Here is a 27,055-nt window from a genome sequence, read left to right on the forward strand (position 1 = left end):
AGGTGGGGAAACTAAGGCTTTGCTTTCAGTGTACAGCAAAAAGGGTATATGTGAAAAGACATATGTAGGAAAAAATATGGCAAGGCAGAGTAAAGAGTGGAAGAGTGGAAGGAGATCACAGAAGAATGGGAAAAAGCTGAGGGTTGTAACTTAAAACTTCAGTTTCCAAAAATGAATACCAGCAGGAAGGTTTGTCTGAAATAAATAACTAGTGCCAAAATCACAGACTGAAAATAATTGATCAAAAAACACATTATCGTATTCTTTGGAAAGTCATCTGCCCTGCAGACCTACCACAATGACAACATACCCCTATGAGTTGACCCAGTTGTTCATGATTTGGGAACTTATGTGGACAGTGACCTAACTCTTGACCAATGAGTGTCCATTGTTGTAAGAGAATCCTTCTATATTGCAGAGCTTATAAATAAATTCTAGGGATGACATTGTCTTACTTTACTCAGCCCTTATTAGGCCAATCAATTGAGTATAATGTCCCTTTTGGCATGTGTCTGTCCAGCCACATGTGACAACTGGAATGTACAAAGATTCCTTACTAAAAGGATACAAGGCTTAAGCAATATGTCCTACATGGACCGACTCAAAATCCTGTCACTATGCTCTGAACCTACAGATTGCTAAGAGTTGACGTGTGTTTGCAATACAAGGCATTCATTGACTTAATACTGATGTATTTACTGAACATCAGAAAGTCAAATGTCTTCAAATGTACTCAGTCTATGGATGTGAAGTTCTGCAGTATTAACAGAATGGCTTAGAGGTACAGGTACATCTCAAAGAGGATGCCATTGCATTGGAATGGACACCCCATCCATGTAAAGTAAAGCTCATCCCTATCCATATTCAAATGAGAGAGAGAGAGAGAGAGAGAGATTAACCTCTTCCTACCCTTTTCCCTCTATATACCTTGATCTGACTTTACTTTTCATTCAAATTCTTTCAGCATGCCAACCCTGATTTTCATTCTGTATATAATGCATGTATACATTGATTTCTATCACTCTGTGAGTAAAGTCATTTGTGTATTATTTTATATGTTCAAGCCAGCTCTGATATTCACTATTTGTATATAATATATATGCATTGCACTTTGTTATTCATTGTGCATATAATGCTATTTATCTGTTGTGCTTATCCCAGGTTGAGATTGAAATAGGTCCAGTGGGATCAGTCAGTGCTCTATCCCAGTTAACAAATTAAAAATAAAATAAAATAAAATAAAATAAATAATGTATAAATGAAAACTGTGCTGATTCAAATAATTGCCACCATGTTTAGTGTAATCAGTTTGTCAGAGCTGTAGCCAACTTGTGTGATGCTTAGTGCCACACCCCAATCTGGCACCACACTCAACACTAAGTTGATGAGCAAAATAAAAAAGTCTGTTGTCTGATCTGATATTCCTCTCTTCATCATTTCGGTCACCAAATGTAGAAGCCACTTGCTACATGTTAGACTGCACACACAAAGTGCTGAAACAAGCACTTCAGTCCTAGGAATTCATTTCTGAAGTACCAGCATAAAATACTGTATTATGGACCAACTGGATAATACTGGTATGAAATAATGTACTACAGAGCAATTGGATCTGCCAGTCACACCCCTTAACACTTTGCACCAGGGGTGTCCACCCTAACCATTTACACCACCCTATATCATTTTACCTAGAATAAGTAGATTTAAATTGCAAAATAAGTCTCCCACACTTCTTTTTGGTGCTCATGTCCTCACTAACCTTCAGGCATAAAAAAAAATCCAAATTTGAACAATGCTATAATAAAGTTGCTAAATTTGAAACAAATACCCCTTTCAGAACCCAACACTATTTAACACTAAAAAGACTATAATGGTTGCAACTACCTTATCAACTAATGCATACATAGCTTCTTACCATCTATAAAATTATCCAGAATCCATCTACTTGTCCAGTGATAAATAACATTCTATACAACTATGTTCCCATTCGGTTATTATGATCCAATAACCAAAAAGTCCTGTCTGTCTGCAAACCTATCAAATCTACTGGGCATTGTCTGTGCTCTTACCTTCTTGCTAAAACCTGGAATTCCTCATCTCTATCCATTAGGTCGATATCATCCTTCTTAACTATATCTCTTTATGCTCCTTCCTTCACTCACTACCTTACTGCTATTGATTTCTTTCCTGGGGCCTTTCTCTCTACATATAGTATCGTTATCATATAATTTATATCTATTCTTAACCAATGTTTTCATATTATGCATAGTTTTGTATAATTAATTACACTATAGTTGTTTTTTGTAATATTTGTAAGACTGTAAAATGTATTGTTCTTAAAGTGTTTTGTAGTACTTTGGAGCTTTTCTGTTCAGGCTTTCACTTAAAAATGGGTTCGGATCCAGTCAGACTTTTCGAGTAATAAAATGCCAGTCAATAAATGAATAAATAAATAAATAAATAAACAATAATTTTACCAAATGCTAGTTGATTAACCATATAAAATTAGATTTTCATAAAATATGAAGAAAAGTAAGCAATCATATATGTTTGACATTACAAAACTATTTGCATGGTTAGCATGGAGTCAGTGATATGCATGTTTCAGAATAGCAGCCAAATTAGATAAAGAAATCAAAAAAATTCAGATAAACATTTTGCTGTTTTCTGTGTGGAAGAAAGTGCAGGCAACATACAGTTCTCACTCTCATTTTCAGAGGACTAGAGTGTTTTGTATGAACCGGTAATTAAGAAAGTATTTTTTCTAAGTCAGTAATTAGTAAACTCAGTGAATATTTTATGCCAGAAATGAATATTATATGTGAAAAGACTTGTTTCTATCATAGCCGGTTTTAGGCACCAGTGAACCCTGTGGTCGCTGGGGGCCCCCTGGTCCTGGGGGGCCCCCAACCACTGCAACATATGTTATCTTGATATTTTGCAACGTCTGTCAAACCAACAAAAGCTAGTACAGTAAGCTTGTATACTTAAACCAGGTAAGTAATCTCCTTCAAAATTCAAAGATCTTTAGTTATAGTAACAATATTTTGTCAAGTAACAAACTTTACAATTTCATTATATATTTTACCAATGATATAATGCTCCAGCCTAATTAAGCCCTGTTGGTGGACATCCTCTTCACTAAAATTAACAACATAGCCAGTTTTAGGTAACTGCAATAACTGTGGCTGCAGAGGGCCACTTAATCTTCATTGACTGCGTGGGGGCCTCACAATAGCTGCTGTTGGTTGGGGAAAAATAAGGAGAAAAAATGTATTAATTTTCAATTACACTCTTTAACGTGAACAGGACTGTGATATGACCCTGTTAGGACAAAGCTGTAATGAACATAAGCAAAGTAAGCTCTAGAGAGATCAGCAGCCTAGGGTAACTGATCTCAGTGCAAACTGTGGAGTTTAAGAAGAGCTGATGCTTCTAATCTAATCTTCAGGGATGGTTTCTTTTTCAGGATTTTTATACATACTGGCAGAACAACTGATACTGTAACTGTCAACATCTTTGCTGAAGAATTATGTTCAGTGATAAAAATCATAGCATAATAAAGTCTCAAAATGAGGAACACATTTTATATATTACTCTAATTCACTTTGAAAAAGTTAATAGAATAACACATTTGTATCAACATGCATTTTTAGACAATAAGTGTAAAACTCTGACTACTTGATTTAGTGTGACAGAGTATTTTATTTTATTATTTATTTGCAGTTGGTTTACCAGGATAGTCCATTGGGCCTAAAATAACCCATTTTCAATGGAGTCCTGGGGAGAAAAGCTCCAAAAAACAGACATACAGACTAGGTACATACAATTGAAAAAGCTCTTAAAGCAAACGGACACACAAGGTACAAACAATAGATAGCTAAGATACTTATACAAATGTAAAAGAGAATACAGTCATTGATTTTGCATTTGAGGTACATTCAATAGTGCAATCGTACAGAAATGAAGTAAAATAAATATGAGGTGTGTTAGGGCTTTAAAGAGGTAGAATTGTTTTGTTGTATAGTGTAGTTAGTTATGAAGGGAGTAAAAAGTTATGTAGGCTTTGCTGAATAGCATATGAATGAATGGAGGATGAAGAGTTCCATATTTTTATGATGGATGGGAGCATTCCCATTGGGACTTAAGATGTGTGTGAAGGGATTTTTGAACATATAAAGATTAGAGATGGTACGAATGGATGGTGGGAGTGAGTTCCAAAGACGAGCTAGGTTAAAGGATAGTAGGTTTTTGCCAGGGGGACGTGTTGGTTTATGTACTTCTAATAGGTTTTGATTGTTTGACCTTAAGACTCTGTCAGGTAGGTGCAACTTAAAAGCAGAAGACAGGGAGGGACAAAGAGAGGGGTTGTTAAAGAGCTTATGGGCTAGGGTAAGCTGAATGTAGTTGAGCTGATGTGGAAGTTCAAGCCAGTTTAGTTTTTGGAGAGAGGAACAGTGGTGGATGGACGACCTGTGGCTGTTAGCGAACTTGGCGATTTTGTTGTAGCAAGAGGAAAGTTGTTTCTTTAGAGAGGACTGAAGATTAGTTAGGAGAGGTGATCCATAGAGAAGGGAGGGAATAAGAAAGGAAGAAGAGAGAGCAATTTTAGAGGTCTTTGTGAGGTACTGATTTTGACGGTAGAGCATACCCAGCTTTTGGTGTTTTTTTTTAATATTTAGTTGTAGATGGGAGTTGAAATTAAGCTGGTTATCAATTTGGACACCAAGTAACTTAGTTTCAGACACCAGTTCTAGGATTGAGTTGTTTTGACTAGTAATCAAGAATTTGTTTGTATTGAAGGGAGTAGTTTTAGAGGGGGTAAATACCATGAGTTTAGTTTTGGAGGCGTTGAGGGCTAGGTGGTTTATTTTCATCCAATGCTCAGTAATTGAGAAAGCTTCTTGCGAGAGCTTTAGAAGCTTAGGGGTGGATGTGGCAGAGCAGATAATGGTAGAATCGTCAGCATATTGGATGATGTTAGAGAATGGGATAGATTTATGAAAATCGTTTATAAATATGTTAAAGAGAAGAGGACCAAGTATGGAGCCTTGGGGAACTCCGGTGGGGGTACTAAGAAAAGAGGAAGTGGCCTTTTTCCATTTTACAGCTTGGTATCTGTTTGATAGGTAGCTGGAGAACCAGTTCACAGAGGAGGGAGAAAGGTTAAGTTTGGAAAGTTTAGTTAAGAGCAGACTGTGTGAGATAGTATCAAAGGCCTTAGAGAGGTCAAGTAGTAGGGTAGAGACAATTTGGCTGGAATCACGTGCTTTATTTACGGTTTCGAGATAGGAGAGGAGGGCTGTCATGGTGCTATGATTTGGCCTAAAGCCATGTTGTGTAGGTGTGAGAAGGTTATTGTCTAAAAGATGTGGTAGTAGTTGAAGTTGGACACATTTTTCTAGTAGCTTAGAAATGGGGGACAGGATAGCAATGGGGTAGAAGTTGTTGACACTGCAGTTATTACCGCCTTTATGAAGGGGGATGATAAAGGCTTGTTTCCAGAGTTGGGGCACTGTGCATTCCAGGATTGAGCGGTTGATAAGAATGCTTATGGTATAGGCAATTGCTTCAGCAGCTATGCTTAGGAAGTATGAGGGGATGTTATCAGGTGCATTTAGTGCCGGGCTTCAATTTTTGAAGGAGTTTCTTTATTGTGGAAATGGGTATAGGTTTTAATGAGAATGGAGCAGAGTGGAGAGGGAAAGTATTTGATGCTGGTAAGGATGATGAGGAAGTTAGAGTAGGAGAAGGGTTGGGGGATATAGAGTGAGTAGATGGGAATGGGGAAGGAAGAGAAGTGCATGGTGGGTTTTTGGCAGGAGAGGGTGAGGGGGTATTGGATGGTAAGGTGGAAGTAGGAAAAGAGGAAGTTAGTTTGCTAATAGAGTCAATGAAGAAGGAGTTAAATTGAGTAGCCAAGTCTAAATCTGGGGCATTTGGGTCAGGGGTAGGGGTGTGTGGTTTGCTGGGGTTAAGGAGGGTAGAGATTCCTTTCCAGAATTTCTGTGGATTTGTTTTATTATTGTTTTGGAGGGTAAAGAAGTAATTTTGTCTGCCAGAGATAGCAAGCTTCTTTACTTTATTTTGCAGGGTTCTGTATTCAATGTGGGATTCAGGGGTCTTTCTTTTCTGATAAAGTGCCCAGGCTTTATCTCTAAGGCGCATGGTTGCTAATGTGTTTTTGGTAAGCCAGGGGGCTGAATTATTTTTTATTTGCTTTGTCCTTAAGGGGGCTTGGGAATCTAGTATTTTTAAGAATGTAGAGTTAAAGTGGGAAACTGCATCTTCTAAGGATAATGTCCTTAGATTGTTCCAGTTAGTTGCTTTTAGAGAATCTGAAAAGGTTGTTGGGTTAAAATTTTTGTGGTTGCGGGTAGTAATATAATTGTGGGGGTGGTGAGAGATACAGGGGAGTCGGTAAGTGAAGATGGGCATATGATCACTTAGAGCGTCGGGAAGAGTACCACTGTCAGAGTGATAGTGGGGGTGTGAGACTAGGATCCAGTCTAGTATACTGCCACAGGAAAGGTTTTAGATGGACGTGTTACTTTGTTGATTAGCTGGGTAAAATTATATAGGTTGATGTTAAGGGGGTTGGTTGGAGATTGAATGGAGGTCCAGTTGATATTTACATCACCTAAGATTATGGTTTCATTACTAATGTTGTTGGAGAGCCAGGAGAGGATATCTTCTAATGTGGAGATATTGTCACCTGGGGGGATATAGAGGGATGCAAGACATATGTGTTTATGCTTACTGACTTGTAGGAGAGTGAGGAGTAATTCAGAGTTGTTGAAGTGTGGAATAGGTTTATCATAGGGAGTAATTAACAAGGAGGTTGAAAATAGGAGAGCTACACCACCGCCTTTTTTGTGGGACCTGTCTTTTCTAATGATAGAGTAGTTAGGTGGAATTATTTCATAGTCTTTGATATAGGGTTTTAGCCATGTTTCTGAGATAGATAGGATGTCAGGTTTATTATATGTGAGCCAGGCATGGAGGGGTACTATTTTGTTGACTATACTTTGGGAGTTTAGTGAAGTAAGTAATAGAGGCTTGCGTATGGTGGTGGAGGTAGAGGGGCCTGGGTTGGGATGGATATCACCTGATAAGAGACTGGTAACTAGGTGAAGGATAGGGTTAGAGAGGTAATTAAGCAATTTAGTAAAAGGGTTGGGTACTATTGTGATGGAGAAGGGTTTTTTGGTAGCTATGGGGATGGAGAGTTTATGAGAAGTAAGTACTTTATAAGAGAAAGATAGGAGGTGTTTTATAGGATATAGATGGGGAGAGATAGGTGAGTGTTGATGTGAGAGGGGGGATTTAGATGGCTGGTTATATGATAGTGTTGTGAATGGTGGCAGGTACTGGGTTGGGTGAGGTAGTGAAGATAGGAAAGTTTTAGAAGTAGTAGTAGTAAAATAGAGATGGATGAAGGTTTTAAAAGCATGTTAATTAAGGTTACTTTGTGAATAGAAAGCTAAATTGAGTTAAGTATGTTTTTAAAAATAATTATAGGAGGATGTGGTGTTATAGGCCTAGATAGTAGTGTGGAGTATGGAGTTAAGAAGGAGGTGGTAGAAGTGGTAGAGGTTGGTATAAAGGGAAAGATAGGATCAATTATCAGAGTTAAAGTGTAGACTTGGAGTCTGATAGTGTAGTTAAGTAGAGGGTGTGGTAACAAGGAGGTGATTAGAAGATATTGGGTGTGTCCTTGTTGTTGGAGATTGATTGGTGTAGGGAGGAAGTGGGTGTGGTAACAAGAGGAATATAGCTAGGAGTGCTGGGGGCGGGTGGTAATTGGGGGCAGGGTAGGGGAGCGGAGTGAGCCCGGAGGGCGAACGGAGCGGGAAGCACCAGGAGAAGGACGAGAGCCAATCAGTGGAGCATAGATTGCAGGAAGGTAAGCTGTAACAGAGTAAGTAAGGTTCTGGATATAATAGGTAGAGTGGACTAAGAGTTTAGTGAGAAATGAAAGTAAAGGCTAGTAAAGGAAAAATGCAAGAAGTGAGTAAAGTAAAGGAATATCAGTGGGGAGGGGTGCCCTCTTGTGGTTAAATGTAGAAGTACACTAGGTCCACTAGGGCAGTGAGTGGGCTGAAGAGGACTGAATGGGAAGGAGCCTGTATGGATTAGAGAAATTGGATAAGGGTGAGAGTAGAGAGGCAGAGATAAGAGGGGTGTAGGCCGCTGGCTGTCCTGGCAGGGAGATAGCTTACACAGATAACAACAAGGAGTATAATTACAGAAGCTTAGTAGCAGCAGATACACATACTTCCTCTGTGTCCTCTGGGAGAGACCTGGTTCAACCTTCCCGGCAGGGGGTTAAGGCAGCAGAGAGGTAATATTGCAGGACCACAAAACAATGGATGAGTCTGGTGACTTTAGTTAGGTATATGTATTCACCCAGGCGAGGTCCCAAGGGGAATTATAAGACAAAATCAGGAATATCTGTGAAATCAGGGTTAGTGATAGGTATTAATTTACTACTTACTGATGTAAATAAAATTGTCTTATCCCTGTTGCTGTTTGATGACTGCTAAACAGCAATCACTGATCTTGTGTAGCAGTACTAGTGTTGTACAATGTACTTGCTGAAATAAGTACAAAATTAATATTGCTGTGATGTGTGTGTGTGTGTGTGTGTGTGTGTGTGTGTGTGTGTGTGTGTGTGTGTGTGTGTGTGTGTGTGTGTGTGTTAGTTACGCGTGTGTAAAATATCACTGATTTTTATCAATGCACATATCCAATAATGCCGGAACACACATGTTATTCTTCTGGGTATCAATAAAAAAAGTAGCTAACAAGTGATTATATTTCAAATGTAAGGCATAATGTATGTCATAGGCATTCAGACACTTAGATCTTCTAGTTATTGGGTGGTCTCCACTCCCTAGACTGTATAAATAGATACAGGAGGCGCCCTTAATCATCGTTGACTGTGGGAACCCCCAAAAAAGCTGTTTTTGGTTGAGGAAAAATGAGGAGAAAAAAAATGCTTTCATTTTCTGATTGCACTCTTTAGCCTGGATGGAGTTATGATATGACCCTGTTAAGGTAAAACTGATAATAGCCTCTGTCCTCAACTACAAACATTCTAAAACATCCCTGCTCAGATGTTTGTGTACAGAAATTTACCATAGGTTATGTGGGTGCTGGGGATTGTGTAGTCATCATTTCCTTTACTTTTCTAACAGACCTCAGAGGTATACAAAGAAAGTTACTTTAGCTCCTGTAGGGGCAGTGTACTGCTCAGTAGCAGCAAAGTAGAATACATTATTGCAGTCAATATTTATTTTTACTTTCCTCACAATGAAACATCAGACATATATACAGCTGGTTGCCTTTTGGGGTTAGGATCGAGGAGTTAGTAGGCATGCTATATATATGTATTTCAGCAGTCACTTGAAATACATGACTGTGGCCATTTGAACCTCTGCTTTCATCCCAATCTAACACCAGAGGGTTGCATAGGCAGTGACTGTCTTTTTGGGAGGATTAGTGATGCAGGCAGTTTTCCCATACAGGATCTGTGTATCCTCACAATTGACTTTTTAATTTACTTGGAGCTTCTATTTTTGTCAGCTTTGAATTTTAAATCGTGGGTGCAACGTATGTCTTCATTGAAAGAAAAAAAGACTGAAATTCTTTTTTCTTACTCACAATTTTTGTTTAGGCCACTTTTGGATTAAAAGGTTGGGAAATGCTCTGGCTTCTGGGGGCAGCAGCTTAATTGAGTTATTTCCTAAATGGTTATTACTATGCTGACTTGGTCAAGAAAGTATATCGAAAAGACAGAAGGAAAACTAAAGCTGAACATCAAGATTGAATTTCTTTCCTTAATCATCATTTCTGTTCAAGCCATCATTGGGTATAAAGAAAAAAACATAAACTTAAAAAGCACTTTAGAGCATATATAAAGTTATGGCTTCTTGAAAAAGCTGAAGGAAAAAAAGGTAAAATGTGAGAAATGGAAGAAAAAAAGTAATGTGCATAAGTGGGAAGCCCAACATGGGGAAAACAGAGGGGAACTCTGGAGGGTGTGTGTGTTTTGTTTTCTGTTTTTTTTTTTTGGTGGGGGCTGAAACAGTAACCAGTGCCTAGTTCTGTTCTGTACATAGAGTTGTTGTAATGTATCCTTGTTACACCTAAATGGCAGTAACTGTAAATGTCCCTTTGTGAGATGGGTCAACACAGTGTGGTATGTATGCCTGTTGTAATAAGATCATTGTAGTTAAAGGTCAGTTTGAGTGTACTACTCCTAAAAGCCTGCAGTATGAACTAAAAAGATGGATAGAAGTAGTGGCAGTGACAGGGTGATACTTAGACTGAAAGTGGCCAGGGGGCCCCCAACTTGACATTTGCTGGGGGCCCCCAAAATGCTAACACTGGCCCTGGTTTCTATGGATGTACTCATGCTGATGGTGACTCTGCTGAAGCTTTTGTATGCTACTTATATGGATTGGCTGAAAACTGCTGGTCTGATTAAACAAAAGATAAACAGATTAGGGACAGAATTGTAATCTGGTTGGCTGGTACTGAAGTTTTTCCCAGGTCACAATTAGAAGTAAATTTAATTTTGAAAAGGATACACAAATGACTTGAGACACTGATCTAGTAAAATTACAAAATGCTAATATGAATATGGCAAGTGATGTGAATAAGGTAAAATGTAGATAAAAAGCAAGTTTAAAAAAGAAATATGGCACTTGCCAGTGTAAGTATATACATGAGAAGTAGAGTGATATTAGTACAACAAAGGCACAGGTTATAACTGTTATCATACTGGGTCACAGCAGTCTAGGCCCATAGTATATACCAGGCTAATGACCACCAGAGGCTTTATAAGTCTAGCTGTGCAGCCCAACCCAATTGTTATCCCAAGTTCCCTGAGTGTCCATTAGGAGGTGGCTAAGGGTTTTGGGGCATATATTAGCTAGGTAATATTTTACTTAGTTTTCTTCTGTTCATTGGAGACATGCAGGCCAAACTGGATTTATGAATTTGTACTCAGTGGTTAAGGTTATGTTTGAATAGGGTCAGGAATAAACTCTGCTTCACAAGGATGGGGAACCTATTCCATAGAGTGGGGATCCTTTGAGACACATATACATAGGTCTTGCCAGCATGATCTATTTATGCTGCATACAAAGTTTAAATTATTTAATCTACTCTTTCTAGAGCTGTTCATTTTCTAGATATGCAAAAGATACAGCAAGGCTGGATTTGAGGATGCCTTATATGCCAAGTATAAATTGTACCTCAGTAACCTGCATGAGACTAAATATAAAGACAGGGCCTTAAGGTGCTCTATGTAGGATCTTCTGTTAGTTTTCCAACAGTTGCAAATGCCTGGTCAGGTACATGCCAAAGGGAGCATTGTACTCAATGATGGATCTGTTAAGGGCTGAGTAAAATAATACTATAACTTTCTTGGACCTGAATGCCATACCCTTACTTATAAAATGGGCAACATAGAATTACTTTCTTACTATCTTAGCTACATGTTAGTCAAAGGCAAGATTACCACCTACATATGTTCCCAGATGCCTTATATGCCAAGTATAAATTGTACCTCAGTAACCTGCATGAGACTAAATATAAAGACAGGGCCTTAAGGTGCTCTATGTAGGATCTTCTGTTAGTTTTCCAACAGTTGCAAATGCCTGGTCAGGTACATGCCAAAGGGAGCATTGTACTCAATGATGGATCTGTTAAGGGCTGAGTAAAATAATACTATAAATTTCTTGGACCTGAATGCCATACCCTTACTTATAAAATGGGCAACATAGAATTACTTTCTTACTATCTTAGCTACATGTTAGTCAAAGGCAAGATTACCACCTACATATGTTCCCAGATGCCTAATTACCATGTCAATTATTAGGGTGTTTTATCAGTGGGGTAACTGGCTTGTGTGGATGTTTTTTCAAAGGGCTTTATAATGTACTTCCTGTTGGCAAGTTTTAAACTGTGATTTTGGCACAAGTCATTTCTCTGTGTTAGGCCCTCATGCAGGATGTTAGTGTCATGGCTGGATATCTATGATATCTCCCAATTTACAGACATCTGTGAACTTGTTGAACCAGGAGCCCTTGAAATTAGCTTTGACATCCTAGAAGTATATCACAACAGGACAGGAAATCTACAAGGTTGAGTATGCAGTACCTTCCCTTGATAAAGCCAAACTGGGATGGATCCAGGGTCTATAGTCTGCCATTGTCCTTGTTCATCATTTCTGTGATAATTCTTTCCATGGCTTTGCATACTAGACTTGTCAGTCGAATGGGTCTGTAGTTTCTAGGGTCAGTTGATGGACCAACCTTGTGAAGAGCAATGACCATTGATGTACTCCATTCACTTTGTACATAACCTGCTTTGAGGCTGCAGTTGAAAAGTGCCTCAAGAGGGCATTTGGTTGTATGGTGATTGTCTCCAATATGTCTAGCTATGAGTCATGAGGTTGTTGGGACATTGATGGTGATCATTAGATAGCTATGATATCATGAGGGACTTTATCTGTGGTGACTTGCACATGGATTAACTCCAGGGCATCATCCTGTTTAATCAACCTGGAGGTATATTTGTTGCTAATGTAGATCAAGACACCTCCGACTTAGACCCTGTCTGTGGTGCTGTTGGTCTAACTGTCTTGAAGGCATTGTAGCTTTGCATGATGGAGTGCCTTCTTCTTTTGTTCATACTGTGGATTCAGACCTGATGAAGGTAGAATGCTGCTCAATCCAAGGCACATACCTGTCTATGACATATATCAAAGGAGATCCATAATGTCTCTTTTCATATAGTCCAGTGAGGTCCATCTTCATTCATTTACACCCACATGGACAATGATAGAATCATATTTGCACCTGTTGTGTAGTGACTCAGGTGTGTGCATGATATTGTGGGTTGTGGCTTCAGATAAGCAGTTGACCATTATCTTCTCATTATCTAGCCTGGTGATTGAGTAACTGTGTCATACAATGGAATCCCTATGACAAGAGTCATTGGTAAAGTGTTTCCATGCCTTATGGGCTTTGATCTTTGGGAACCATTGGGTGTACACTTCTATGGAGTGTTTGCTATTACTTTTGGTGTATGATTTAGAGACTGTTGAAGATAGGCACTGCTGTTTGTAGGCTTAGGAGGTCTTTGAGGTTTGTTCTTTTAGGTGCCTCAGCATGCAATGGTCTATGTGTGCAGTGTGCATTATGTTTGGAGGATGCACTGTATGTGCAGTGTGTGTTATGTGTGGAGGATCTGATGTGTGTGCAGTGTGCAGTATGTGTGGAGGATGTAGTGTGTGTGCAGTGTGTGACATGCAGTATGTGTGGAGGATGTAGTGTGTGTACAGTGTATGGTATGTGTGGAGGATATAGTGTGTGTTCAGTGTTCAGTATGTGTAGAGGATGTAGTGCATGTGCAGTGTGCTGTATGTGTGGAGGATGTAGTGCGTATGCAGTGTGAGGTATGTGTGGAGGATATAGTGCATGTGCAGTGTGCGGTATGCATGGAATATGTAGTGCTTGTTCAGTGTGAGGTATGTGTGGAGGATGTAGTGTTTGTGCAGTGTGGGATATGTGTGGAGGATGTAGTATTTGTGCAGTGTGGGGTAAGTGTGGAGGATGTAGTGTTTGTGCAATGTGGGGTATGTGTGGAGGATGTAGTTTGTGTGCAGTGTGTGTTATGTGTGGAGGATGTAGTGTGTGTGCAGTGTGCAGTGTGCGTGGATGATGCAGTGTATGTGTGCAGTGTGAGATATGTGTGGAGGATGTAGTGTGTGTGCAGCGAGGTATGTGTAGAGGATGTAGTGTGTGTGCAGTGTGGGGTATGTGTGGAGGATGTAGTGTGTGTGCAGTGGGAGGTATGTGTGGAGGATCTAATGCTTGTGCAGTGTAGGGTATGTGTGGAGGATGCAGTGTTTGTGCAGTGGGGGGTATGTGTGGAGGATGTATTGTGAGTGCAGTGTGTGGTATGTGCGGAGGATGTAGTGTGTGTGCAGTGGGAGGTATGTGTGGAGGATGTAATGCTTGTGCAGTGTGGGGTATGTGTGGAGGATGTAGTGTTTGTGTAGTGTGGGGTATGTGTGGAGGATGTAGTTTGTGTGCAGTGTGTGGTATGTGTGGAGGATGTAGTGTGTGTGTGCAGTGTGCAGTTTGTGTGGAGGATGCAGTGCGTGTGTGCAGTGTGAGGTATGTGTGGAGGATGTAGTGTGTGTGCAGTGAGGTATGTGTAGAGGATGTAGTGTGTGTGCAGTGTGGGGTGCGTGTGGAGGATGTATTATAAGTGGAGTGTGCAGTATGTGTGGAGGATGTAGTGTGTGTGCAGTGGGAGGTATGTGTGGAGGATGTAATGCTTGCACAGTGTGGGGTATGTGTGGAGGATGTAGTGTTTGTGCAGTGTGGGGTATGTGTGGAGGATGTAGTTTGTGTGCAGTGTGTGGTATGTGTGGAGGATGTAGTGTGTGTGCAGTGTGTGTGGAGGATGTAGTGTGTGTGCAGTGTGAGGTTTGTGTGGAGGATGTAGTGTTTGTGCAGTGTGGGGTATGTGTGGAGGATATCGTGTGTATGCAGTATGAGGTATGTGTGGAGGATGTAGTTTGTGTGCAGTGTGTGGTATGTGTGGAGGATGTAGTGTGTGTGCAGTGTGCGGTATGCTTGGAGGATGTAGTGTGTGTGTGCAGTGTACAGTATGTGTGGAGGATGTAGGGCATGTTTAGTCTGCAGTATATGTGGAGGATGTAGTTTGTGTGTAGTCTGGGGAGATGTAGGACATGTGCAGTCTGCAGCATGTGTGGAGGATGTAGTTTGTGGGCAGTGTGGGGTATGTGTGGAGGGTGTAGTGTGTGCAGTGTGAGGTATGTGTGGAGGATGTAGTGTGCGTGCAGTGTGAGGTATGTGTGGATGATGTAGTGTGCATGCAGTATGGGTATGTATGGTGGGTGTGGTGTGTATGCAGTGTGAGTTATGTGTGGATGATGTAGTGTGTGTACAGTGTGAGGTATTAGTGGAGGATGTAGTGTATGTGCAGTGTGAGGTATGTGTGTAATATGTGGCCTGTGTGCCTGTCCTTGACAACCTTTTGCCTCCAAGTAAGTTGTGTATGTACATCTCTGCCATACTCTGTTAGTTTCTTTAAGGATTAAATAGTTGTCTGAGAACAGGAAACAGCTGTTACTTTGTCTCAGGGTGTCCATATTGACCAAGCTGGTCACAGAAGCATTTGAAAATTGCATATACATGTTGTGTGGGCCTGTATTAGGGTGGTGTATTATGGATTAAGGACTTGATTTTACAGAGGTATCTTGGGGTGGTTTCTATTGTTAAGAGTAAATGTTAGGTAACACTAGGATATGGCATTAGTGCTGTTTGGTATGCAAACTTGCTGTTGTTTTATAGATAAATTTTACTGTCTATGCATTTGCTTGTGTACAGGACACTGCCAACCTTTAGTGCACAATGATCAGATCAACACAAACTCACAAAATTTATAGCAAACAGAAAAAAAAGCTGAAAACTGACTCATGCTTTTTGGCCAATAAACAACTATACTTTGAGCTGTCCTGGAGTGATTCCCAACTCAGCGAGACCAGATAAACACATTCTTTCTGCTGAGAAGATATATGATTATCCCAGATGTCCTAATGTAAAAGCACAGCCAAAAGGACTTTCAATTCCAATTCAACAACAAATAACTAAGTCCCTGGCTTACAGTTTTCTTACGTGTTTCTCAACTCAGATAAGACCAAGCCACCACCTGCTGCTACTAGATGAACTACCCAGTATCTCTTAATTGTAAACCCCCCAAAATATTGCTTGAGAGTGTAATGCTACCATAAATCAACTTAAACAAACTACATGGGCAAGGCAATGTCAAGTATAAGGGACTTAAATGATTTAAAGTGCAAAATCAAGAAAGCAAAAAAATAAAGCAGTAGCACTTTAATACAGTTAACTGAAGTGCAATATAATAAAAATCTCTTATCTGCTAAGTATGGGGCAGGATTAACCCAGAAACCTCTCTGACTGTGGCAAGGGTGTCCAGCAGATGGGAGCTCTGAGAAAAAGAGCAGGAGACAATATTTAGTAAAGGATGTTTATTTATAAGAAACAAGTGACACACCATCAGCAGAAGAAAAGGAACGTAAACCTCAGTATTCACTTCACGGTTTATTCAGGTAATAGGTAACAGGATCCAAACAGTGAGCGCTTTCACGTTGATACACAATGCTTCCTCAGACTTCTGAGGAAGCGTTGTGTATCAACGTGAAAGCGCTCACTGTTTGGATCCTGTTACCTGTTACCTGAATAAACCGTGAAGTGAATACTGAGGTTTACGTTCCTTTTCTTCTGCTGATGGTGTGTCACTTGTTTCTTATCTACGTTTGCTTGGCTTAGTAAGTGGATACTTCACTCAGTGGTTAATTTATTTTCTTGAAAGGATGTTTATTCATGAGAAATACTGGTTTTCATGGATGGCACTTAGTATTATGGATCTATAGAAAACAATGGGTGGGAAAAGTAATTAAATAGTTTACACAATAGATGATAGGTGTGAAAGAGGGGGAGAGAGGGAATTTAGAAATCAGACTACCATAAGGGGCAGACACCAGAGACATAGCATTTTAATGCCATAACAGGAACAAGGTGGGATGATTGGGGGAAAATCAAGCTGCAAGAAGCTATAGGTAAGTGACACCAGTTAGGTTAGAATTTCAGAAACTTTAACTTGATGTCTCTGTGAGGGTGGGAAAATGCAAAGAATAGAGGAACAAAAAGACACTGAGCTGCAATTTTAATCAGGTAAATAATAAGCAGAATACAAGACTCTGGCAGCAAAGTGGAATAAACAAATATAAAAGCACTGAAGCACCAGTTTTACAGTTGAATTTACAACACTCTCACTACTGTAATTCTGCTACCATCTAAGGCGCCAGACTCTGCAGAAGTTTACCAGTAACATTATTATGAAAAGAATGCATTACTAAATGACTAAATGAGCCTCAAATCTAGCAGTAGTTCACAGTTCTGCCATAGCCATGAATGAACCTACATGAGTAAGGCTCCATACAGGATTCAAAATACAAGCAGCTAGCTTTTGCAAGTAATTCTACGTAAAGAAATGGAAGTGCATTACAGGTTTATAGGTTCATAGATAGGTACTAGGCTATCTGCCCAAGAGCATTTATAAGCCTAGCCAGAGTGTGTCGGCTTTCGCACCCCATTGACTAATTAACTGATCCTCTGTCAAGCAGAGCCAATGAAGTGATCCCAGGGGTGTATTTTCTGTTACCAATCCACTTGTCAAGGTTTCTCTTGAAGAGTGTTAGTGAGGGGCTCTGCCTGATGTAATTTGGGACTTTGTTCCAAAGCATGGGGAGTCTCTGTGACAGGAATCTATCCTTCCAGCATGTTCTATTTATTGTTGTGGTGAGGTTTAGCTCACTAGAGTGCATGGCTCACAGTGACTTGGATTTCTTTAGATGGAGAATGTCCATCAATTCTGAGTTGGACATGGCTTTGTAAGTCAGGCAGAAATCACTTCTGAGTAAGCGATATGCCACTGAGTACAGCCGGAGTTTTTTCAGTTGGGCTGCATTGGACATATGTTTGAGACCACTAATCCTCTTGATGAGGTACTTTTGTGGTCTTTCCTGCTGTTGGAAGTGTTTTGTGAGGTACATCCCAAATGGTGCATTGTACTCTATGATGGGTCTAATGAGTGACAAGCAGAGGGGCACTATAACCTCTATTTCTAGATGCAAACCCTTTAGTAATTAGATAGGCCACATAGAAGGATTTCCTAACTACTTTGGCAATATGATTGTCAAAGGAGAGATTACTATCTACCTGGGTCCCCAGATCTCTTATTACCTCTTCTGTATTAAGGGGGCTGCCACCTATGTGGTAATTCGTGGGCATTTTGCTTTTCTCAAATGGGATGACTATGTATTTTTTGGCATTTAGCTTGAGGCCATGACTTTGACACCAGGTGTCCATCTCAGTAAGGCCATTTTGGAGGATGTCCATGTCAGCTGGAGAGTCAGTTATGGCTCCCGGTTTGTAGTCATCGTTGAACTTGGTTTGCCATAGTACTCCTGTGTTTGCCTGTACTTCTGAGAAGTATATGCCAAACAGTAGGGGTCTCAGGACCGAGCCTTGTGGGACACCACTTGTGACTGGTTTACAGTCGGACCTGGAGCCCACTATTCTTACTGTGTGAGTTCTGTCTGTAAGCCAGTTGGCTGCCCATCTTGTGACGTAGGAGTTTATGTTCAGGCTGGTGAGTTTTTCTGTAATACCCGAGTGGGAAATGGTGTAGAAAGCCTTGGCAAGGTCAAGGTAGGCTGTGTGAACCACCTTTCCCTCATCTATGGTCTTGGTGACTGTCTCAAAGAAGTCCACCAGGTTTAATAGACATGATCTGCCCTTAACAAAGCTGAACTGGGTCGGGTCAAGTGTTTGGAGGTTCCCAATGTCTTTGTTAATGAGTTCCATGATGATGCACTCAGTAGCCTTGCAGACCAGCCTAGTCAGGCTCATGGGGCGATAGTTACCAGTTAATAACCATTGCTGTCTGCCATTCTATGGGCACGTAGCTTGTGGAGAGGCTGAGGTTGAACAGTGTGTTTAGGTGGGGGGTTAGTTCATTCTGTAGTTTGTGCAAGACAGCCTGGGACACCATCTGGTCCCATTGACGCTGTCTTTTTGGCTTTTGAAAGGGCTGTTTTCACCTGTGCATCTGTGATTTTTGGGACACTACACTTTTCTGCTATTGTTGTGGGCCCTTTTGGAGGTAAGAGGGGGGGGGTGAAGTTTGCACTGACTCTATCTGCCAGGATGTTGGCAATATCAGTAGGTTCAGTATATTTTGTGCTATTTTGCACTAGTTCAGTGCATATCTATGAGTTGCCACTTAGATTCTTAGCATAGCTAAAGAAGACTTTGTGGTTATCTTTTGAATCCTTGGCTATTTTTCTTTCGAAGTTAGCCTTGGATGATTTCATGAAGGACCTCAGTTTCTTACTGATACTGATCAGGGATGTCTTTCCTTCTTGGGATTTGCTTTTCTTCTGAACTAGTTTCCTTCTTCCATTGTATAGCCTGTTTATTGCAGGGGTCCACCAAACTGGTTTCCTTCTCTTAGAGGAGTGAGTCTTGGTTTTTCTAGGGATGGCATGATCCATGCATCCTTGTAGGTGCTCGGAGAGTACATTTGTAAAAGTTTCTACATCTTGGGCAGCATTATCCTTTAGCGTGGAGGCTGTAAAACTTACCACCTCTGTCTTAAGTAAGGTGAAGTTTGCTTTGGAAAAGTTTTTTACTATGGTTTCCTTAGTTGGGGGTGGTTGCGGGGTGTGGACATCCAGAGTGATTAGTTTATGGTCTTATCTAACCAGTGACGGGTTGACCTCTGGTGTGGAACACCTGTCGCCCATGTTGGTGATGACCAGATCCAATATGTTTTCACCTCTGGTAGGGGAGTTTACCAGCTGATCCAGGGCATTTGAGTTGATGAATTCCAGGAAGCACTGGGCCTGGGAATTTGTACTTGAGTAGTTTCCCCAGTGAATGGTAGGGTAATTGAAATAGCCCAATACCAGGGTGTTTAGTAGGACCTTCATGTTTTCCAGTGTCTCCAGAAAGGTGGAGTGGTGGTCGTGGGTCATGGAGAGTGATCTGTAGCAGGCCACAATTTGCATTGCAGATTTGCCTGATGTTAGTTGCACATGGATGATTTCAGAGGTATCATGCTGTGCCACTAACCTGGAGGTGTAGGTATCCTTGATGAATATGGATGCACCCCCTCCTTTTGTGTTTTGGTCTGTGTTCTGTGGCCGAAACGTGTGGTATGAGTTGTAGCCCGGTAGTGCTGGGGTGCTCTCTGGAGCCCTGAACAAGGTTTCAGTTACTGCACAGATGTTGACGTTCTCCATACTGAGGAGTGCTTCAAGCGCATGCATTCTGAGATTTAAACTCCTGTTGTTGAGTAGCATAACCCTCATTTTTTTGTTAATTGTGCTGTTTACAGAGGTGGGTTTGACTTTTGAGCCTTGCCTAAAAAAGGCACTATGGGGGCAGCAAGAGTCTTGGCCAGTATTCGAAAGCCTAGGGGTTACAGGTGCAAGCCATCTCTTGTGAAGTAATGCGATTTGTCGAGCATGTCGTCCCAGGCTGTCAGACACTGGATCCCCTTTTAATGACACCAGAAGCTTAGCCAATTGTTGGAATTGATCATTTTTTCTTTATACTGAGGTATCATTCTTGGTGAGGGCAGGATGCTACTCAGGGTCAGGGTCATACCAGCCTGGGCTACATAATCAGAGAGCTCTTCCATGTCTCTATTCATGTAGTCCAGGGAGGTACGTCTCAGGTCATTCACAATATATTTAAACACTATTCCCACAATTACAAACAAAGCTACAAGACTAAAGTTTTAGAACAAACTAAATAATGCATAAATATACATTTTTGGCTAAAACATAGAAAAAAAGCAGAAAAGTGCAAATAAGTATCACCAAATTGGTCAATCTAGCTGCAACTTAAAATAGTTAAGCAGATGTGAAACATAAGCTCTTTTTTTTCTTTCCTTTTTGCCGAACAGCATATTACTCACAGTTCAGGGCTTTCCATATCTCTCTAAGTTTTGCATAAAAGTATGATATACTTGTCAGAAAGTATTAAGATTGGGCATATTGTTGCCATTTGCAAAACTAAGCTGATTAAAGATGTGGTTAGTGGCAACTAGAGATAAAGGTGAGAAAAAATGTTCAGAAATCATCTTTCTTGGGTTCAGTAACTACTATGTCAAACAATGAACCATACTGGCAAGTAACACTTCCTATTCATGGAATCCAAATAAAGTTTAAGATTGCTACAGCAGGTGATGTTAATGCGTTACATAATGTACAACCTACTGAAATTACATTAAAATGTCTACAGTTGTATGAAGCAGAGAGAAAAGTAAGGAGACCTGCAGGTGAGCTCAAGTGTTTTTGGTGGACTTCTAACCATGTTTTTGTGGGTGGGGCACAAGTATGTGTTTTCTTTTTATGTGGTGGATGATTCTTATATAACGTATCTGTTCATCTGAGCTGTGGCATGTGAAATGGGGCTGATTGTCAGAATTAATGATACCAGTATCCATGTATTGGGTGAAGTTGTCCTGCTTTACTGTGAATCAGTAAATATAAAATTAAAGATAAATACTGTTCCACATGCCTTAGCACACCCAGAACAGTATTGTGTCCTATGGTTTCAAAACTGGAGCTAGGTAGAATTCAAAAGCATGCAAGGACTTTGTGTACTTGAAAATGTAACTGAATTAACTAAAGTTTTTGCACCAATGGCTATAACCATGAGAAAGGAATAGCACTGTAGGACTGAGCTTCACTTTCAAAAAGCGTAATGGTGCATGCATATTAGAAAATTTACCTACACTACACTGGAAGATAGCACTCGAACTGATCAGTGCCAAGTTGGTCTCTGTATTAGATGCATCTAGAGGATTTAGAGAAAGATCATCAAAAGTTGATAAATATCATTACTCCCATGGAAAGTTTCTGGTCTAAGAGAGTCCCGTTTGATATAACTTTAGCGCAAGTAATATTTCACTGAAAGATGGATACATTTTTAGAAGTGCATGGAAGTGTAGCTGTCATTGTTATGGATTATGTACTGTTGTTACTGTTGTTTGGTCCTGATAAAGAGGTACATGATTGAAGATTATAGGCATTGCTCCATACAATGAAGAATTCCAGTCTGAAATTGAATAAAGACAAATGCTGCTCTGGAAAGTCTGAAATTCAGCATTTCAGTCATGGCATAAGTGCTAGTGGAACCAAACTAGATGCAGGTGAGATCAGAATAACAGCAGACTTAGAAAGTCCCACCTGTGTGACTGAGCTGTGCTAGGGTCAGTACATAGTTAACTTCTTGAGTAAGTTTGTACCAGATCTGTATACAGTGATACATTCACTGTCAGACTTGCTAGCCATTGGAAGATGCTGAAGGGTCAGCTTTCAGTAGAGTAATATGAATGCTGACAACTGCTCCAGTGCTAGTATACTATGATGGATCAGTCCAATGACAGTGAGTGCTGATGTTAATAGCTTTGGCCTAGGTGCTCCAGGGTTATGATGTGATGCTTATTGCTCACAAATGCTAACCAGTGCAGAAAACATATGTTCACGGATCAGGAAGCTGTGCTTTAGTAGAGTGTGGACATGTGAGAAATTCTTTAGATACCTATTAGGTCTGCAGATTTCCCAACTACAAATTGACCAGAAGCCACTGGTTAGACTGATTAATTCCTACAATCCTGACAATGTACTCCTAAGGAGTCAAAGACCGCTCATGAGACTGAGCCATTTCAATGCCAGACAATCCACATGCCTGGGAAACAGTCAATCTTGACAGACATGTTGGCTGGAAATCCAGTACATGATCAGATACAGTAATATACTGACAAGGATGTTGCTGCCTATGAATAAAGCATCAGTACCCTCATTTATGCCTTCTGTCAATCACACCACCATCTGAACTATCCCCACCACGCCCCTTTAACTCTGCCCACTACTTACACCATCTCTTTTCCTCATTCTTCTCCTACTAACTTCTCTCACTTCTTATATTATCTCTCTCTAACCTCCACATTTCAAACAATTTCCACATCCTTTTCTTTCCACTACTCTCCTAGAAAACCCCCTTCCTCACCTTGACACTATGCCTATTTTCCACAGTCACCCACATTCCCCCACCTCTAAATGCTTCACAATTAATACTTTCTATCTACATCTCATCACTACCTTATTAATGCATGTTCAAAAATGAGAAAAAGGGCGTGTGGATGGATGGGTACATGTTCTTTTTGTATTATCCCCACTACTTCTTCTCTAATTTAACCTCACTATATTACTCCTATTCCATCTCTTTTATATTTTCCCCTTCTTACATACTCTGATCACAACACTTTTACTGTTACACCATTTCAATGGCTTCTAACCTATTCAACATATCCCCCAGCCTTTTTCACAAAGACAGAATTCTAAATCATCTCCCTAGCTACTAAAACTGAAATATATGTTCACCTCCAACATATCTAAACCTCAACTAATCTATACTTATTTAAAAGTGCCCACTTTGTGGTCAAATAAAAAAAAAAAAAACACAGATCGGTTAACCCTGCTTCTCCCTGCTCTTCTTCCTCAATGTCTCTTCCAAACATCTGACAGTCATGTTCTTAAATATTCATAGTATAGTCAAAATATAGCTAAATTTTACTCCTAGATCATAATTTATTCCTTCTGATATTGTCATTTTTGATTGAAATATGGCTTAAGCCACATATAAAAGACTCTCCCCCTGATTCAGCAAGCCCTGCATGGCGTGCATGATTAGTGTAAGAGGTAATGTTAGCATTATAGCAGCCGAGCAATCCATGTACATGCTCAATTGATGTGCACGAGCACCCTTGCACTAGTCCTGCACATTCCCAGCCCCTGTATGCAAATTACCCCATTTGCAGGTGAAAACCATGCAAATAAGGTAAATCTGCTATCCAGGAAGCTGGAATCAGGCTGTGCAGGACTAGCGTAATCTGCAGAAATGTACTCAGTAAGTAACTGAGTACACTTCAGCAAAATCCAAAAAGAAGACATGACAGCTCCAAATAAAAGCTGCATATCATTGAGGAAGCATGCCAATGATCAAGTTGACATTGCAAACTAAGAAAATAAACCTAAAATAAGCATTCTAACTAAAATCAGTATTCTGCCATACAAGTCAATGGCAGGCAGAAGACAAGTTGGCCAGTGAGTAGTGGTTGCAAAGGGGGGAGGCTCAGTGTGAGCCATGTAACTATGCATTAACAGGCAATCCTATGTAAATCAGGGGAAGGATAGTGAATCCCAGCATTCCCCAACATGTAGGTCCCAACAGTGTAAGAGTATGAATAGCTTGGTGCAAGACTTGGAGGTAGGTGACATCATGGGGGGGGGGGGTGTCAGGCATACTGTGAGCAGATTGAAGCCCTGTGCCTCGAGTTTGCTCCTAGCTTAGCACAGCTAAGCTAGGAGGTGTGTCTAAACCTGCTTAGCACATTTTACAAAGTGTAAGCAGGTGCGCGCACCAGGTTTTACAGGAAGAAAAAAGAAGTTAAACCAGGAAATAGCAGCAGTGTGCACATCTGAGCACTCTGTTTGTGCGGCGCGCACACTGGCTTAAACAGGGAGGCAAGGGGAAGGGAAAACAGCAGTAGGAAGGTAATCAAGGAGAACTAGCTTAGCTGGCAGGTGAAATGTATCAGAATCAGTCAATTACACTGGCAGCAGACCAGCCCAGCCCAGCACACTACTATAAACTATGCAAACACCTTTCCCCCTTGTTTTTTTCCAAACAATCTGCACCACCGATGTATACAAACGAGGACATTTTACAAAACGAAAGCAAGAGAATAAATGTTAGGGGCTGCTTTTGCTATCATAAACCAGCATGTACAAGAGGCTGAGGGTGGTGAGGATGTGAATGCTGATGACCATCCCACAGAGAGAAGGAGCAGAAGAGTGTACAGACCCAGGGAATCCTACCAGGGACTACATGAGCTGGAGATAGTGGAGCACTATAGGGTGGACAGGGACCTCCTACAGCATATCGTTGAGCTGTGCCGGCCACACCTCAGACACAGAATCAACAGAGGAGAACCCATTCCAGTGGAAACCAAGGTATGTGTAGGCTTAAGAATACTAGCCACAGGTACCTTCCAAAGGCCAACTGGGGATATCATGGGGATCACACAGGCATCAGCATCCAAGGTACTCCATCGGTTCCTGGGTGCCATGTCAGCGCATACCAGTGAGCACATATATTTCCTCTACACCCGTGAGGCATTGGCCAGCAATATGCAGCTCTTCCAACAAATAGCAGAATATCCTGAAGTAGTGGGTGCTATAGACTGCATGCACATACACATGAAAGCACCACCCTGTGAGCAGGGCAGGGTATACATAAACCGCAAGGGCTTCCCCTCCATCAACTGCCAGGTCATGTGTGATGCCCAGGACATTATAATGAATGTGTGTGCTGGAAGCCCTGGGAGCTATCACAATTCCCACATCTGGCATCTGATGCAGCTATGCCAGAGATTTGCCACTGGGGACATCCCATACGGGCACCAAGTGGGGGATGCTGGTTATGCACTGGAGCCGTGGCTGATGACACCCACCAGAAATGCACACACACCTGAACAAGAGCTCCATAATGAAGCACATGCACAAACAAGAATCATAACAGAGCATATGTTTGGGATGCTCAAGTCATGGTTCTGGTGCCTGGACACATCCAGTGGAGGTTTGCAGTACTCTCCAGCTACATGTACCCAAATTTTCATGGTATGTGCCATGCTGCACAACATGATCCTGCAGAAGGAGCTGCAGCAGAAACAGCACATGGCAGGACCACACAGCCCCCCACCATTGCCAAGGCCAGCACATGCACATAGTGACTCGGAGGAGAAACAACCTTAGCCTGCACCTATAAGCAGAAGGAGGCATGCCCAGTATGTCTTGGCTTTGGCAGAGAGGCAACACATAGCACACACACTGACATAGTAGGGACCCAGGGAATGACACCTCTCTCTGACTCGCACATACAGTAAAAGGGATGCCAAATATGACACTACCTGTGCTCGACCTTGTATAGGGAGTGTACTATGTGCATCCAACATAGGTAGCCCTCCAGCACCATCAACAAGTCTGGCACACCCTCAATGTAAGTCAATCAACCTACCAATTGTGAAATGGAGTAGAATGTGTTGTTACCTGTAGCTATGGCATGGATGTGAGCATGCAAGGGAATTATGTGGCTGAATGTTATACCAGCAGAGAATAGACACTCATAATGGCACCATGACATCTGTAACACATACTGGAGTCACCATAGTAGCCAGTACTACACAGGGTGACAAAACCCACTGCAGGAAATTTGCTGTGTGACATGTGTGTCCATCTGACCCACACATGCCAGTCAGGATGGTTCACATACCCAACAACAGTCTCAGCCAGCAGGACAGGTGTAGACAAACCCAAACAGAGCCTGTGCCATGACCCCAGAATGATGGCTATGGTTAACCTCCCCCCAGGCCTACATGACAGACCACAGCAGGGCAGGCAGTGGGATGTTAGTTCTGAAGGCTAGGAAGTCAGACAATAATATGTAGGGCAACCAAAGCCACAATCCGTAGTACACTGGTATGCCTCTAGTCAGCATGATAGTTAGCAATACAGAATGAAATGGAGTATCTGACATACCAGTACAGTCATAGCAAATGTGTATAAGTTTCACATGTGCCCCCCACATCCTACATAGTAATGTGATAACAGTCAGGTGCGTCCCCCCCCCACTCTTGTGTAGAAATGTAGAAATAGTCAGATGTGCCCCCTCATCCTATATAGTAATATAATAATAGTCAGGTGTGCCCCCCAACACTCTGCGGAAATGTAGAAATAGTCAGGTGTGCCTCCCATCCTACATAGTAATGTAATAACAGTCAGGTGTGCCCCTCACTCCTGTGTAGAAATGTAGAAACAGGTGTGCCCATCCTGCTATGCAGAAATGTAGTAACAGTCAAAGCCAAATGATTGATGGATACCCTGCAGAGACAGCATGCTACCTGTTGGTGTACAACATAAAGGTCAGCACTGCAGCACAATCTACCTGGTCACGGTCCACAAATTCAATACAGCCATATTGGAAATGCTCACACACTTAGAGAAATGAAGGCAATGTCAGTCAACAACATACTGAAAGGTCATACTGGGCATGCTCACACACTTAACACATGAAGGCTATGACTGCAAACACTAGTAGACCAGAAATATCTGGTAGTTGCAGTTGTTAGTGCAGACACTTGTCAGTATGCACCACACATGCCTTGCACACACAGTAGATAGGACTACAGACATATAATAAGCCAAAGGTAGACATACATAGATGTGTGAAAAGGGTGACTATGACAAGGAGCCATCCAGGCCTGTCTCACCTAGCACACAGCCAAAGGG

Source organism: Protopterus annectens, chromosome 2.part0, assembly GCF_019279795.1.
Source record: "Protopterus annectens isolate FY-2018-M chromosome 2.part0, PAN1.0, whole genome shotgun sequence".
NCBI lineage: Eukaryota > Metazoa > Chordata > Ceratodontiformes > Protopteridae > Protopterus > Protopterus annectens.